General features: G+C 40.7%; 1 protein-coding gene across 5 annotated transcripts in view; it reads right to left on the reverse strand.

Annotated features, from left to right (window-relative positions):
* TBXAS1 (thromboxane A synthase 1) overlaps positions 1 to 18,411 on the reverse strand; it is a 238,185-nt gene that overhangs the window by 70,140 nt on the left and 149,634 nt on the right. The gene's annotated exons all lie outside the window — the stretch shown is intronic.

Below are 18,411 nucleotides of genomic sequence, written 5' to 3' on the forward strand. Positions count from 1 at the left end.
ACGAGATGCAGCATGACTTTTCTCACAGGAGGCAAGGGATAGCTCCAGCTCTCTCCCTCCTGATCAGGGAGTTGTGGTTTTATATCTGAGGCTGATGTGCCAGCTGACCTTCTGGCAAATTCACCATGCTTTGGGGATCCAGGGGATCTTATCTCATTTGCTGTGTCTGTGTTTGTGCAAAAGTAGAATGCAGTATGGAGATTGTTTACCCCAAGTGATGGTGTTTTGTTTCCTTGGCCTATCAGGGCCTAGCGTGTGTGTGTTGGGACTGTTGGCTGACAGTCACTAGATTCAGTGCTGTTGGGTACAGAGTTAAGTGCTTAGCAGATTCAGTTTAGATGTAATATAACATAGTGTAATATAAAATAATGTAATATAATAAACTAATTAATTAACCTTTTGATAAGATGAAGTCAGATGCACCAATTCTCTCCCCCTCGTCAGGGGTTGCATGTGAATTCAGTATCTCCCCTCCTCACATCATCACAGCTGTCAGAAGGAGAGAGATGTACCACTCACACACGAGATGCAGCATGACTTTTCTCACAGGAGGCAAGGGATGGCTCCAGCTCTCTCCCTCCTAAGCAGGGAGCTGTGGTTTCATATCTGAGGCTGATGTGCCAGCTGAACTTCTGGCAAATTCACCATGCTCTGGGATTCAGGGGACCCTTGGGTCATGCTTTTGGTAGAGAGATTAAGCTGTTCAACTTCTCTGCAAGCTGAAGTAAAAAATTACTTAAAGAAAACTACCAAATATGAATCAGTTTGAATTTTAGTTCCTAATGTTTTGATTTCAATCACATTTTCTGCAAATTACACTCAATTTTTTACCCCTCTGATAGTTCAGATCTGCATTTTGAGTTCAAAAGAGCCCAGAAACACAAAAATCTACTTTATGATGAATCAAGAAATCCAAATAAATGACATAATAAGTCGATAGTCTGTAAAGCACTTGCTGTGGTGCAAAAGTCATGCTGCAAACATAATACCAATCACAATAAAATGTACAGACCTTCCTGGTCTTTCTCAAATGCTCTGATTCAAACTCAAAATTATAGATTTCAGAATACTTATCTATCAGTTAGAAAACTCACATCTCATTTCAGGAAACTTGTACAAACACTGCTAAGTCAATGTATATCCAGGAAGCTTTTTATAAATTTGATTTGGCAACCCTCTTTTTAGGTAAGACAAGCCTGTGTCACAATGAAGTTATCAGTAAAGCACTGCAGTAACTACCCAGATCCTTTTGAAAAAGAAGCACAAAACACAGTCCCACTAAAACTATCATTTTGCCAAACATCTTTGAAAGGATCAAATTCAACCTCTAACACTTGCAGGCTTCATTTGGTTTCTCAGTGAAATCACAAATATAAAAAGCCAGTTTCTCTGGCAATATATCCAATTCCAAAACATTGCAGAGAGAGTGTTCTTTTGCCTTGTGTTTGAACACAGAAGCTCAAATCAGATGAGAGGCTCCCAAATTTGTATGTCTGAAGATTGAGGGCATGGTGCTCTCACAGGTGATACTCAGCTCTGCAAGGACCTGGACTCTGTTGGACTCCAGAATATGGACATTGCTCAAGAGAGGCTGGGAGACTTTTCAGTCTGGCAGATAAAACTCTTCTGTTTGCATTTGTTAACATCAACAGAAGAAAACACTGCACTGTTTTTATTGTGAATAGACTGAGAGTCTGAGGGCAGGAAGGTCCTACAAAGCAATATAACTTGCACTTAAAAAACGACTAAATGTAAAGCAAAAAATAAAAATTCACTGGGCGCTGATTCAGAAAGTGGAGCAGCCTTTTGCCAGTCTGCTCTGATCTTAATACTTATAATAAAACCCCAAGCTGAGAAGATTTTGTATAACTTTGGACTTGCTATATTCTCGTATCATCATCATCACTAATCTTGTATGCAATTTTTTGACAGTAGTTCACATCCATAAGAGAACTCTCTGAGTATTTAATAACTCTGCGTTTCGATGTCAGAAGCCACAGCAACGCCTTTACTTGCTGCTTGAAAGGAATGTGTCCCTACAAAAATGTTGCATGAAAGCAAAATGAAAGCTGCCCCCAGGAGGGGCAGGCTCGTCAGCAAATAGATGAAGGCACCTGAACAGAAAGTGTCAAACATGGCAACAAGACAGATCTTCTCCATGTGACCAATGTTCTTCTAAAAAATAAAAAATAAAGCCAAGAATAAGCCTGAATTAGAACATGATACTGATTTTGTTGGCTGAGTTTGCCACTAAAGCTGCAAAGTGGCCAATATGATTTACTGGTTAAAGCACTGCCCTTCCACAGAAGCTGAGATGCTTTAAGCTGCACTCCCATTTTTTCCTGTAAAGCAGAGTTATAGCTGGTGCAGCTTCTCCATCTGTAAAATCGGTACAACAGACATCAAATCTTATAAAACACCGTGAAGAGAAGCTAATGATGATCTCAGAAAACCGTTTAAGACCTAGGATAAAAACAGATTTACACAGACTCAAAGAGTTTAAGGCAAAAGCATCATCATAGAGGAGAAGAAGCCCTGGAAGGAACTCAGCAAGTTATCTGCTTCATGCCCTTGCCACGAGGCAACATCAGCCAAACCAGCACTGACAGCTGTTTGTCTAACCTGTTCTTAAAAACCCAGCAAACCCTGACTTCCCACAGCATCCCCAGGCAGTCCACCCCAGCACTGGACCTTCTCAGTCACTGCAGAGGTTGCCCCTCCTCCAGTGACTCACCACAGATATTGCAAATCATTAGATTTCACCAGCTACATCCATAATGTCTGTGACTCCACAGCCTGCACCTATTTGTGATGTGTATGCATATATATATATATATATATTTAAATATATCTTTAATAAAGCATCCTGACAACATAAAAATCAAACTGCTGAAAAACACAAAATTATTTTCACATAGTAGTGCCTCCACTCATGGAGGAGAAGAGAGCACAGATTCTGGTGGTTTCTTCCTCAAAAATTTTCTGAGCTTCAAAATGCAGAAGTAAAAGCATTGGTAGAATACAGAGGGATTAAGCCTAATTCAACCCAAAAATAAAGCTGGAGGGAATTCTTAAAACCAAGATTTTGTTAGTGACCCACGTCCCCTCAGTTTATACTGCTGCAAGTGGCACTAGAAGGCTCACATCTTGAAAGACAGCAGCCTCCTTCTCCATATGATCCCACACAGACCAGGGATGAAATTCAATTTGAATTTCAGATCAAACTGTTCATGAATTAAGAGAAAGAACAGAACTGTTTGTAGTTGGTATAATCTTAATACAGGTGTTTACAGCTCTTTCAGCAGCAGACTGATTTTTAGATCCTAGCCAAAAAGACAGGTTTGGCTGAGGTGCTGTGTAAGATACAGAGATACAACAGTTAAGTTATGGGTGAGAAAAAATAATATACACTCCTATTTGGTTGTTTCATAAACTGTGTGAGCCTGCAGAGAAACCCACAGCTTTCCTTGAGGGCTGGAAATCCTTCCTATAGCTGGTCAGTGTAAAATCAAGGGATTGTCTGCAGCCAGGTCTATTTACACCTCTAATGAACTGGCCACTGTCTCTGACTCTGGGCAGCTTCCCCCTAGTACCAGGCTCAGGTATTTCAGACAAGCACTAAGTTTTTCACCATGAAATTCAGTCTAATGGTAATCATGGAGTTTGTGGCATCTGCTTGGCAGCTCTGCCACACTGGGCTGGCAGTGTCACAGCACAACAGCATAACCAGCACAGCTCCCCCCATCACACACACACACTTGGGGAAGGATCAGAAAGCAGCCCAAAATTCAGCAGCTAGAGAGTCCCATCCAGCTTTGCCAGTCTCTGCACTGTGGTGAGCAAGAGACATTGGCAGCAAATATCAGTGGACAGCAACCTCCTCATTCTGTATTTGCAAAACATTCAGGATAACACCACTCTGAGAATGACTCCTGGCATTACTGCAATGCAAACAATAAATACTGGATTTGTGTGTGTGGTAGCTGAGCTTCCCCTGCCCCACACGTGTTTTGCTGCTTGAAGGAGGAGGAGTGACATTATCAGAATACACAGTGTGGAGAGATAAGAAAAGAAATAACTGAGTGATGGGGGAAAGAATAGCTCAGGCCAGGCCCTGCCTTGCATGCCAGCACGTGGAGCAGGCACCCATGCCCAAACCAGCAGCAACCTGTGCACCCTAACTCACACTGCATGCATGCATCCCCTCCCAAAGCTCATCTGGCCTCCCACTAAACCATCTGACACTCCTCCCCTCTGTTATTTGCATGAGGAAGGGAGGATGCAGGAAGGGAGTGTTTTAGGCTAAGTGTCTGACATCCAGAAGCTTGACCCTGTGCTGACTCAAATTGCTGACTAAAGGCTGCTGTTGCAGGCAGCCCTCTGTTCTTTTCCACTTGCCACAGATTACAATTTTATTTGCTTAAATTAAATTCCCAATTAATAATAATTTCTTGTTTTAGCAGTTGACTCACATTCAAGAAAATGCACAGGAATCTCATTATTTCTTTCTTACTCTTTGTTCTTCCAGCCCCATATGCTCCTTTTAACATTCTTGCAAAGCTCCACCACTCACTTTGAAGAGCCATCAGGATATTTCAGGGCCATCCGGGGAATTTACTGCTCACATCCTGCTCTCCCTCATTTTTCTCAGGGTTTGTTCAAGATCCTTTCTTTCTGCATCACACAACATATAGATTGCATATGTTCTGAGGGAAGGAACAGCTCATTATTTGGTTTTGTGATGCCCTTAAGTAATTTCAGGAAACCAATTTTTTTTCTTTTAACTAAACTGATCATGGTTTTGAGACTGACATAAATGGCATGTACTGCTAAAAAAAAAAAAAAAAGGTACAACTAATGTTATTCACATTCTGTATTAACAATATGGGGAAAAAAAATTGTAATTATCACTTCTTCAAGCAACTGCTCTCCACTGCTGGCAGGCAATCCTACTGCTAGCTTATCCATTCATGATCACACCTACACCCTACATTAGGATTTATCCCGGATTTTCAGCTATATTAAACTGGCTTTTACCTAAAGTACATAAATCACATCTATATCTGACTCTCATGACTCGTGTGCATGAGCGGATACAGGATTCTAACACAGTGGGTGAGAGCACTGGGAAGGAAAGGATTATTTTCAGCTAACCAGTGACCAATAACAAACTGTGTTATCCTCCACAGCTTCATGGGTGCTGGGTTCAGTTATGGGTTTTATCCAATAGATGGCTCCTCAGTAGCAGGAAGGATTCTCCCCCTGCTCTCCTTCCCTTCACAGAGTTTCAATATGACTTTCTAATATTTACACAGCTATTATCTTGCAAATATAGGCATTTTGTGCACACTGATAAACACACAGATGCAGCACATGTGCGTGAATTAAAGAACAAAAGAAAAATTAGATGACATTTTATATTACTGCCTGCCACTTTGTCCTCTGCCAGTACAGGGGTGCATGAAAAATGATACCCTGGAATGCTTCCTAAAGTCAAACAAAAAAAAAAAAAAATATAACTATAGAAACATTAACAGCATGCCAAATACAAGCTGGTTTTCTCCCCAAATATATGAGGACATCTCCCACATCTTACATATCCCTGACTGAGCAATACTTAAGGAACTTACAGGCATCATTACTACTCTGTCAACAAAGGATTTTTCACAGGAAAAAAATAAAATCCTGTGTGCAATTATCGATATAATGACCCAGGAGGGTTCTGTGTAATTGGCAGGGTGCAAGTTAACACCATCATGAGTAAGGTTAACATTTCTGAGACAGTGAAAGTGAATACATTTTTGTGGTTTTACAGAAAAACATAATTAGAATAACCCCCAAGATATTCAGAAAAATCCTGTTTATACCATATAGACACCTCTCTGAATCAGAAGAGCAGTTCCCAGTAATTTCTGTTCTGAGATCTATCCTGCATCTCAGTCAGATCTTGTCAAGATCCTGTCAAAACCTTGTGGTAACCCCACTTTTGGATTGTGACCCTCTGGTCCAGCCACTCGATAACAGAAAACAGAACACCCACAATAAATAATAAATTGCATAGAAGCCAGATGATGGCTGTTTAAATTCCCATGATTAAACACTTCAATGGGGCACAAGTACAAGCCCCCTATTCCTGCTCTTAGCATCTAAAATGATATTATTCCTAATAATAACCTTTATCCTTGAAATATTAAGCTGCTTTAAAAAGTGGGGGAAAGGTACCATTTTACTACAAATATACAAATATGTAGCATCATAGCATTAGCACAATTACAGCTGTAATAACTGTCAAGAAAAAAAAAAACTGCTTCATCCCTGTTCAAAGCTGAGCACAATCATTGGTCTCATTTCAGCATTCCAAAAGGACTTGCCTAATTCCATGCCTCAAGTCAGCTTTCTGCTGGCTAAAACCTGGAAAACTCAAACCAGCTGGCAACCTCAGTCGCTCCAGAAGAAGCTCAGCAGCAGCAAGCCTGACCACGGGGCTGTGACACTGCTGCTCTCCTTCAGCCCCCTATCCTTGGTGTGCATCAGGTAGAGAAACAGCACGTGGAAAGGCAGCCTTATGATCTGGTGATCCCTCTTTGGCTCTTTGAATGCTCAAAGACATTGCTCTTAAACTGCATGGAGCAGATTTAAACCCTGGCCAGTCCCAGTTGTGGTGAAACACCAAAGCTCCATGCTCCCACTTGGCTCTCTCTCGCAGGACACTGCAGCCAGCCCCAAAACCAAGCCTGCAGACTTTGAGCCACCTTATCTCTCTTTAAGGGGCAAATATACAGGCATGTCAAAAAATCAGAGTTCACAACTGAAATACTGACAATCATTTTCACCGTGGAGCAGTTTAAAAGAGGCAGCAGTGATATTCATTAAGCTGTTAATAATGGATTGTGGCACAAAGCAATTTATCAAGTTTCCACTGTAATTAAAATCACTGAATATTCGGGCACTTGCAATGCACCTAGCTCTCCCTGCTTCTGAAGCTTTACATTTTAATGTGAATTATAGCTCCCTCTCCCCAGAGAGCTACTAAAAAGCCCACTTTAATTGGTATGTTTTTAATTGAGATTACATTATTAAAAAGTGTAAATTTCTGTTGAAGAGAGACAGGAGGTGCTCAGCTCCCCTTTAGTCTCTGTCTCCCTTAGATATAGCTTGCTTATCCCAGCAGGAGGGAAAAATGAAGGGTAGGTGCTGTGAAGGAAGAGGAGAAAGCCCTGAACACTCACAGGCTGTGAAGCCAGGGCAAGGCAGCATTGTCTGCCACAAGTGCAGGATTTCCTAGGTGGATTTCCAGGAGGGAGAGGAATCACCACCACCATTCAGGCTGCTCTTAACAAAAGGCAGAGTGAAAACACCAAGCAGGGATTCCTGCCTCTTAGCCAGCTGACACTGAGTGCACATTTCAGCAAGCCTCTCCTCGAGGTTACCAGTGACAGACAATCTGTTGCTTTCCAGAATAAGTAACTTCAATATTAAATTCTCCTCAAAATCCACATACGGTTATGAGTGGATGGGGTCTAGTGAAAGCCTCTGCTGGTTCCAGAAGGCTGGAGAAAGGCAGGGAGAGGCAGCCCCTGGGGCAGCCTGGACAGGGTAGCAAGAAGAGAAGTGCCCCAAGCAAACAAAGTTGGTTGCCTTTGTGCACAGATAAGGACAGACTGACCACGTTAAAAAGAAAAGTGACTTCATGCACTTGACATCCAAAATGCTGGCCACTTAAAGGGTTCTCCTGCTGGCAAGATGGACTGTCAGTGTCTCTTCTAAGTAGGAGTATGGATCTTTTAAGGTGAGTAGACATGAGAGAAAAGGGAGAAATATCAAAGGAGTGCAAAGTAGATGGCAACAGCTGAGACAGATCAAGGGAAAAACCTCCAGAGATCAAAACACACCAAAAGATGGACAAGATGGTTGAACAAGAATGAAATATCATGGAACAGCTTTTTCATAACTGCTTCAGAAAAGGTCATGCTGTACTGCAAAAAGAGGGCAGTGCGTAGGGCTGAGAGAGGTCACTGTAGGCAAACAGAGACACAGAGAGACTAAGAGACAAATTCAAAGATCACCCACTAATACCACAAATGCTGCAACTCCCCTTCTAGTTCTGGAAGTGATTCAGGAAGGAAGGATGGTGAACCAACAGTACATAAAAGGGGAAAAAAAGGATGATGTGTGAAAGACAAAACTGAAATTGTTATAACTGACAGAGAAGGGGAAAGCTCTGATACTACAATCAGGTCAATAAATCTGTGATTTTTTCTAAATTAATTATTTAGATGTTATGCTCTATTTACACATGTCAGAGGAATGCCTGCTTATAGTGGGAAAGTACCCAACCATGTTACTGCTCTGAACAGCAAGGTTAAATTAATATATGAAATTCCTAGTCCCAGTCAATAGGCCCCTTGCAGATTGAGGTCAAGAGTAAGTAAAAACAAAAACCAAAACTATGTAAACAAAGATTAGATCTTATTTCCCACCTTGGCATTAAAGACCACTGCTCTGCTGTGCAGAAAGGTAATCTCTAGATTAATTAATGTATGGCAAGATTCCTTTTGCTTGCTGATTTGAAAACCCCACATCCAGATCACAGATGAAGCAGGAAAAGGAAGGGCTTTCAGAGACCTCAAGTAGAATCTTCTGAGAAACTTGTGGGAGCACACTGTAAGGGTAACATAAAGAAGAGATGAAGAACAGTAACAGAGATGAGTTACAAAAGAAAGGGAATGTGCACAATCTCAGGGTAACAATTTTCCCTTTCAGCTGAAGAGGTGAATGCTGAAACTATACCACGAAGGAAAACAAACAACAGGAAGCAGGAAAAGATAGGCTGGGCAAGATTTGCTTTATGCCAACAGAATCACAAAGAGAAATTGTGCTTCCAAGCCTGTAGAAAGATGACCCTGAAAGACAAATTTAACACTGTTTAGGCTGGTTATTTTGCACAGATGAAAACATGCAGCAGAAAGGCCAGATTACTTACTGATTTGGCATGTACCAACAGATATATGACCACATTAGATTCTACTCTGAGTGCTATAAAAGAAAGGCAACTGGATGTGCTTTACTCCCTTTCCAGAAAACAGAGACCTTTTTCTGAGCCCTGAACACAACAAAGTCTCGTTGGTTATGTGAAATTTCTGTAGCTTCAGCCTCCAGGAATATTTCCCCAAATATATACAGTGACCCACCAGGTTGCAATAGCCCTGGTTCAATTATTTTCTCTGATAAGAGTATCATGAAAAGTTGCTAACTAACCAAGGGGACAAACTTGATGTCTAAGGTCATGAAAGAGCAGCATTGAGTACTAGGTATAAAAAGTATTAAAGCCAATGCCACATCCTCCTCAAACAGATGGCCTTTCAGAAAGATTTAATCAGACACTGAAATGCATGCTGCGAATACTCATTACTAGCACAGGATCAGGCTGGGACAAGTGGCCAGCACTGACGTTATTGCCTACAGGGAATTACCACAGGCATAAACAGGATTTGCAATGTTTGAACCTCACTCTGGATAGCAAGCACGGGGTCCCTTTGTGATCATAAAGGAGGATAAAGCAAAAAATGTGTGATGAGGTGAGCCAGGTGTACATGGCAGAGACCCAGGCCCTTATAAGAAGCAACCTCCTAATTTCTTTTGCTTTCTTATCCTCTTTTTTTTCCCTTATGTTCATCACACCACCACAAAACTCAGTGAGAAAGGCCAGTTTTCTCTGGACACCACCTTCACAGCACAATGAGCTCTTGCTCACCTTATTTTACCGGACACATAAAATAGAGCGGTGACCATTCCATGCCCTTCAGTATCAAGAAGAGGAAAAATAGGATATCACCACAACAACCAGCATCCAGAAGAAGGAAAAAAAGAAAAAAGGACTTTTGACTTTTCATCTCTCCTTCAGTGATGGGGGTGGCATCTTTGAAAAAGCCGGCTTGCCTTTCAATTCTTTCCTCTTCCAGTTTTTCAGAGAAATTTTACTGCAAACATTATTTGAAAGAGTCCTTAAGCTATCTTTTGACCTGGATTTTCAATAAACAGTATTTTAAGAGATTGATTTTACCATGCAAACACAATCCTTAAAAGTCTGTAAAACCTTGACATTACCAACAACTGAACATGTGAGTTTATTTATTTTCACTCTAGATGACAAAGCCTTTTTTCAGTGCTAAAGATCCCACCCTTGTCAAATAAAAGACATTTCTCATATGCTGTAGATTGGCAAAGCCAAATGTCCATCTTCACTTCCCACAACAGCTGGTGAAAACAAGAGGAAAATACATGCAAAACTTATTGACAGAAGCACTGAGGTCCTTTTTCCTTTTACCTCTGAAGGCATCCTGTTGGTTTAGTGACTTCCTGTGGATTAAGAGTGCTACAGGGAGCATCTGAACCTCTCCTGTTCTGCCCAGAAAGCACCAAATTCACAGTTTTTTTGAAGGCACTCTGAAGGAGCTCCACCACACATCCCTTAGAAAGTAAAGTTGGCATTTCCTGCATAGATACCCACATTTTCCTGGTGCTATCTGCAAGATCATTCTTGGCAACTGTGGATATGCAAAGACTTAACCAGATTAAGCACCATGAACACCCTGGTGCTTCAATTTGCTTTCTGTCCATTAGCACAATGTTCTTGCAAACTGCAGCATAGTCATCACCTGCACTTGGCACTGCTGAGGCTGCACCTCAAGTGCTGTATTCAGTTTTGGGCCCCTCACTACAGGAAAGACATTGAGGTGCTGGAGCATGTCCAGAAAAGGGCACTGAAACTGGAGAAGGGTCTGGAGCAGCCGTCTGATGAGGAGCAGCTGAGGGAGCTGGGGTTATGTAGCCTGGAGAACAGGAGGCTCAGGGGGAACCCTTTCACTCCCTACAACCACCTGAAAGGAGGTTGGAGTTAGGTGGGGGTTGGTCTTTTTCCCCCCAAGTAATAGAACAAGAGGAGATGGCCACAAATTGTGCCACAGAAGGTTTTTAATTGGATATTAGGGAAAATCTCTTTGCTATTGCCATCTTATTGCAAAGCTCCCCTACCTTCTTGGTGATTTCTCAGGGGCATCTTCTTGCAGCACTGACTCCTTCTTCCTCACAGCACAGCCAACATACTCCAACTCTCCTCACAGCAAAACCAACAAACTGCAGCTCCCTTCTCACCCAGCTAACCCATTCTTTTGTAGTACTTGTCTTCTTATTGGACACAGCTGTGGCCTATTAAGAGCAGGCCTGTTCCTAATCTTTGGTGATTAGTGCAGCTGCAACTCCTCAGCTGTAAGAGTGAGACTACCTTCTGCACAATTTTCTTACATTCTATCCCTCCACATTTTGTCAGAAAAGTGGTCAGTTGTTGGAATATGTTGCCCAGGGAAGGGGTTCAATTACTAACCCTGGAGGTATGTAGAAGTCATGTAGATGTGACACTTGGTGGACATGGTTTAGTGGTGGACTTGACAGTGCTGGGTTAATGGGTGGGACTTAACAAACTTAAAGGTCTTTTATAATCTAAATGATTCTGTGATTCTGTGTGAGCAGTGCTCCAAGAAGTTGTGGAGATGGCACTTTGAACCCCAGAGTGTAGCTGAGGTGGCATGTGTGATTTATGGGATAGGGACATCACTCCTGTTGCCTCCTGAAGAAGTGGAGATACACTGCAGTGCTTGAGGAAGACCAAAAGGGAATGGAGAGAGGTGGAGGCATCAGAGAAAGAATCACAGATGCCAGGATTATGTTAGGGCTGCTGCAGAGTTTGCTGGAGTGGGGCAGATAATATATACATGATACCATCTGCCCATTCCTTGTCTAGAGTCCATGAAGCACTCTGAGCCACAACCAAGGAGACAGCAAAACACTGCCTCAGAGCAACGGGTCAGCAACAGCAAGCAGAGCTGCTTGTGCTTGCTGGCAGCAGGCAACCAAGCAGACATTTGCTAACTTCTTGTGGCCATAGTGCCCACAAAGCCCTGGGCTCACAGCTGTTCTGGGCTGTAGAACTGGAACAGATGCAGCAGTAATGCAAAGCTCTTCTGCACACCTCAGGGAGGCAAGAAAGGCACCACTCCTGATACTTGTTCTGTCCTTAAACTCTTTTGAGCAGAGAGGCTGCAGAGCTGCATTTCATACTGAAAGAACCTCAGCCAGATACTTCAGCCCCAGTCCGAAACCCAAAGATTGCATTTGGTAAGTCTGTAGTTCCCTCTTGGAAATATATCAACAGGGTGATCAATAAATTTCAACAAGTGCCTAAAAGTAATAGGGATTTCAAGTTCATTTCCATTCAAGGTTTTGTGGCTTTGTTATGTTTAAATACTCACTTCAGAAGTGCTGAGAAAGTTATAAAACTCATTACATCTTTAAGAAATTTTTTTTTTAATTTCTTCAAATTTGGGAAGGAAGGATGACAAACCACAAGCAAATGGCTTGACTTTTAAGGTGAATAACTAAAATTCCTTTTTATACAATGCTACAATTTTTTTCCCTCAGAATCACTGCATGCTGTCCAAGCACAGACACCAGATTTAATGTTCAAAAGTTTTTTAACATATTCTAGAGCAATTATACCCTTCTGCTAAAAGCAGCAGAAATAGAGGTTTCAGAACTGTGTTCAACTCCATATTTAGCCCACATTTCTCTATATCTTTAAAACACACATTTACCTCTCTGGAAAGTCCACATTTACACCTGACAAAGGTGATGGGATGGTTAGACTGCGAGAACAGCCCAGTAGAACAAAATCACAGCATCCCTCCAACAGACTCAGAAAAACAAAAGGACCAGACTGATCCTTTGTTTTACTGACTTTATTAATCAATAAATTTAGATTATTTATCCTGAAATGGCCACCACCTTCTTCCTAACACAAATTTTGCTTGGTTTTCTACAAAGGCAAGAATACTGCACACTATCAGAAGGTGTCTAATCCTCCCATCTGCTGTTTCCATAGAAAAATATTTACTTTTAAACATCTGTATTGCATTTACACAGTTCAAACACACACACATAGCTCCTGGAATGTACATAGTATTTAGCAAATTTTTAACTAACTTTTCTTTGTAATTGTATAGTTTTCCCTTGACAAGGAGAGGATCAGACTTTGTCAGGAGGATTACCTCTGCTCAACTCATTTCAAGCAGCTCTTGAATAAAATAGTTCATTAGTTCATGAAAAGGAAAGACTCCAGGGAACTACTGGGGAAGGAAGAGAAAAGAACAGAGTGTCACAGTAATTAGGTTTTCAGATTGTCGCTTATCCTCCAGAATGCAGGTACACACACACATGTCCCTCTTCCCCTTAGGGCTGATCATTGCATGTTTATCCCTGGGAATCAGTATACCAGAGATTAAAACTCTAACCCAGCCATAATTTCCCAGAAAAATACTAAAAGTTATCTCTTCTTTATAGCAAATTTTCTTTGCTAGTTCATAGAGCAAGACAAGTCCGTCCTCCTTTGCAAGTATTTAAATACCTTAATTTCAGAGTTACTCAAAATGCAGTCTTCTGACCTTTGTAGGCTCCCATGGCTGATGCTGAAAAGCCAAAGGACTTCCACTCACTAGGAATCCCTCATGCCTGCCCAGGTGTACTGGCAGCCTGGGAAAAGCAGAGCCACTGACTGGAGCTGCCAGTGATCAGGGAAAAGACTGGCCAGGAATGAGGATGGAAAGCAGGGAAAGCTGGAGGAGGTTGCAATTGTTGACCAGAGGACAGCCTCTTTTGATCTATACCTGGCACAGCAGACTACAGAGCATTCTAGAGCCACACCAATTAAAAGGAGGCCAAATCATCACCAGGACTGACACCACTGTACAGTTTCTGAGTGGCTCAGGGCTCAAAGGGAAGCATGGCTCCCAGCAGCACAGCCTTCACACTCTTCTCATGTTGTTCCTTCTGTCTGCTCTGCCTTTGCATTAAAAGCACTTAAGTAGTCCATAAGTCTCCAGCCAGACTGAGTGAACAGCAAATTGAGATGCCAGTGAATAGTTCTGGTGATACCTTCCCTGTGCTCTGTCACCCTCTCATTCCAAATTGTCTTGAGAACACCAAGAAGCTGCTGATGGCCATGAGAAACATCATCAGACCACTACTGGCCTGGCATTAGGGTTATGTGACCTTGAATTACACGTTCACAGCAGACAGTATGACTGGAAAAATCAGGAAATATCAGAGGAATGTGTTGAAACCTCTATGAATTCTCCAATTCTCCTTGCTAAAGGATATGTATTTTCAATAGTGGATTATCTCACAGGTCTGTTGTGATTTTCCAAAAATAATCAATAGCCCTAAATTGTTACAGTACAGATGTTATTGCTATGGATTACAAATGAAATTCTGGACTTTCATCTGCTGACAGGGGGCTTAGTTTCAACCCACAGTTGCTGAAGGAGTCTCAGTTTTGAGCACTATGAAAGACTCCTTCATCTAGACATCATAATTTAAAAGATACCAGTAGGTTAAGAACTGAGCTATAACAGTATATCAAAATAGCTCCAACACAAAAACAATTTACATATCAGATTATTAAATGAAAATCTATCAAAGTATCATTTATTGAAGTAAACAAATCTATCTAGTCTATCTGCCCTGCCTTTGGAAATATTTTGCCTCAGGGAAAAATTTAAACCTGGACAGATAATCAGGGTAAGGTATTTGAACATTTAAATCTTGCTGGATCCTTTAAAGTAGGTGTTAAGTGGTGCATTAAATTTGTGCTGTTTCTTCTGAGCTGGGTAAATTTGCTCTTCTGTAAATAGTGGGAAAAGCCTTTTACAATAATTTGAATCCATGAATAAATGTAATGTATTAAAATTTCTAAAGTACAGGCATTAAATGTTTTTGTACATAAGCCAAATGAGTGGAATATCCAGGACCAGAATTATTTGAGTGACCACAGAAAGATAATATATAATTAAAATGACATCTGCACCACTAACCGAGGGGATGAGAGAAAGTGACATCACAGATCTCATATAAGCTGCAAGCGTATTATTAGATCTAAACCTGGCTGTAAAATTACTATCTACCCAAGGGATTATCTTTAGGCATTCAGAAGCATTGTTTCATTTACTGATAGAACAGGGATGATAACAGGCTGACTTTGCTTGTCACATTGTTTTTTGGCCTTTCTTTATTCTTTGTTCACATTAGCTGTAGATGAGAGGAAGACAAGTTTCAGCTAAATGACTGTCGTGGAGCTTTTCATTGTTTTACAGTTTGTTCCAAAGGCTTTTTTTATCCTCCCTCCCCCCTCCCCTAAGAAAAGAACCCCAAAGCATTTTTAATGGTGATAAAATCAATGGGGAGTAAAAGATGCACACAATGTAACATCTAGGAGTGTAGCAAACTAAGGAATACCCATTGGCCTAATGCACCTCAGGGAGACCATAAGACTTTGCTTATAGCTCTCATTATTAGCACAAAGAACCACTGGCTGCTAGTTATATCTTGGCCTTATTAAAATTCAGTGCCAAAACTCCAACTGGTTTCAGTGGGTACATTTCATCATTTGAGACCTAGGACAGAGGACATAATTCTCATTCACATGCAGGGCTATCTGGGACACCTCTCTCTACAGATTTAATTTCTGCATGAAATTGAAAAAAAAGCTGCATTTTGTTCTGTTTTACACACCATTTTTATGTCTCTGGCTAATATTATTTGCCTATATTTGTAACAAGACTCATGTGCCACCAACCTAAAACATTCAAAACTCTATAAGTAGATATAGAATACAGGCAGTGAAAAGGGGAAAAAAAGAAAGCTCCCAACTTTCTGGTCACTTTTGGACAATAATTATACTGAACTGCAACGGAGACTTAATTTGCATTAAGAAATCTGTCCCTATTAGTCTAACTCCTAGCACTTGAAATAGCTCCCATATGCCAATTTTGCCAACTAAGCAGAAGCCCAGGAGCAGACAGGTCTGCATGCGGCCATGGAGTTGTGCACACACTGCTAAGGCAAACACAGACCTTGCACTTTCCCCCACATTGTCCTGGTGTTGGGCAGCTACTGCCATGTGTCATCTCTCACAGCACCTCCCAATAGATCCTTAAGCCTCTGGCCCATCACCCTCTGGAGCCTGCAAACAGGCTGCATTATGCAGATTTCTGCCTCCTGATCTTGTCACTACAATCTTGCTTTTTTCTGTGCTGTCCCTTGTTTAAGGGAGTGACCAGCTCTAGCACAGCAAAGGGTTTAGCCCATGATGAACCCCATCAGTGAAACACTCTGCATTTCATTAATAACAGCTTACACAGCAACCACTTTTACTCCACATTAGGTTGTTTCATTGTCCCTTTTATCCTTTCATAATTCATACACAGAACAGACTTTCCATGCAGACCCTGTTGGAATGAATCTTTGATTTAAAGCTGTCCATACCTACAGCCACATCTGCAGCCATTAAGAGTTCACACTGGACCTATGCAGTAGAAATGAGGTGCCTGCAAGCAGTTTATACACATCATCAGCGCCAGAAGATATTCCTGCAGCACTCAGCCTGGGCCAGGAACCCTGTTTATGAATCACCAGTTGTTTGTGGCCACTCAGTGGCGCTTACCATCCTTCAGATGAAAAGAAAAGCAAAGACTGATGAAGGTGGGCTGAAGGAACAGCAAGCAGCATGTAGTGATAAACTGCAACAAATGTAGAAGTGAGACATCACTGCAGAAAAAGTCAAAGAGCAGCAATATATTTGAATATAAATTTAATTTTTTAAATGTGTCCTGGAAGTAATGTAGGGTAAACCAAAATCCATTTTATCCTGAAAAGTGGCAGCTGTGGGGTGAAGCTGTGAGAATAAGTTGGGAGGATCCAGTCTCTCCTGTGCTGTTACTCCATCAGCATTACTCTTCATCTCAGAGAGGCAAGAAGCATCTCTTACACCTCAATATTAACATCCTTCATGTGGATGGCGTGTGGTTTGTGCCAATTGTTCTGCAAAAATTTGTTTCAGTTACCTCAAAATTGGAATTCTCACCAATATTCTTTGCTTCTCACTACACATCCATATTCCTCCATGGAAAGAAATGAAGTAAAGCTTCATGCAATAAAAGGAAATGAAGTGGAACGCAAAAAAAATTAAATGAAAAAATATGAAAAGAAATGAAAGGAAACCTAAAGAAATGAAATCTTGAGATTTCATATCATTTCATGAAACAAAATGAAAAACAAAATAATAAAATTAGATTAAATGAAACATCATGGGATAAAGGGAAATGAAATTTTTATAAAAAAACAAACTAAAAAATGAAAAAAATTAAATGAAACAAAGAAATTAAATGAAATCTTGGGATTTCATGTCATGAATGAACATGAAATGAAAAGTCAAGGAATTAAATGAAATCAAATTCAATTGAATTAACTGAAAGGAAACGAAGTTAAATTTAAAGAAATTAAAGGAAGCATACCAAAATGGAATTAGATGAAATCTTGAGATTTCCTTTCCTTTCACAAAATGAGCTTTCATTTCGTGAAAGGAAATGACATGCCAAATCAAAGAATGAAATCAAATGAAATGAAATTTTAAAAACTGAAATTAAAAATGAAATTATATGAAATGTAACAAAATTTAATTAAATGAAATCTTGGGATTTCATTTCATGAAAGGAATGAAATGACAAGTCAAGGAATGAAATGAGATGAAACAATGGAAAAAGAGGAAAATAAAGGAAAAATAAAATTAAATTAAAAGAAATCTTGGGATTTAATTTCCTTTCATGCTTGTTCTTCTTTTGTCCAAAACAAACTTTTCCATCACAGAACCAAAGCAGAGGTCTATGGTCCAAATGTTTCATAGATCAAAAATAGAAAAACTTTAATGTTTTTGCCTTCACATACTTTATAAAACAAGACTGTATATGCCTTCACATACTTTATAAAACAAGACTGACAAAAACAAGTACAAAAAACCTCCTCAGAGTGCCTTATGTCCAAAAAAAGAGGTAACAAATGATTTTCTAACAATGGGCAGCCATTTGTTTGCACATTTCAGGTGGTATTTACTACCTTTCTGTTTAGCCATCTCAGCTCCAATGGCTGCTCCAACCAGACATTCAGATTTTTCCCAAGTTCCAAAGCAGCAGGAACTGGCACAGGGCTCTGTCAAACCTGCTTCAGTTCTCAGGGAGAGAATGGGTTGAAACACTCAGTGGGCTTTTTTCCCCCTCTGGTCCTTGAAGAAAAGTAGTGTAGACATGACACATGACTTTAGGACAGGAAAAATACTCCATAGGCTGAATCCTTCCTTCTGGGTCTAGAAACTGGGCTGAGAAGTCACCCCAGATGCAACTTTTCTGCATCCTAACTTGAAGAGAAATACTAAGAGCAGCAATATTGGAATGTGTTAACAATTCTGCCTGATGGTACACAAAGCTAAAAATTAATCAGTTCTTCACTAAAACACTTTGAATGTTCAGA

This window comes from Melospiza melodia, chromosome 4, assembly GCF_035770615.1.
Source record: "Melospiza melodia melodia isolate bMelMel2 chromosome 4, bMelMel2.pri, whole genome shotgun sequence".
Classification (NCBI taxonomy): Eukaryota; Metazoa; Chordata; class Aves; order Passeriformes; family Passerellidae; genus Melospiza; species Melospiza melodia.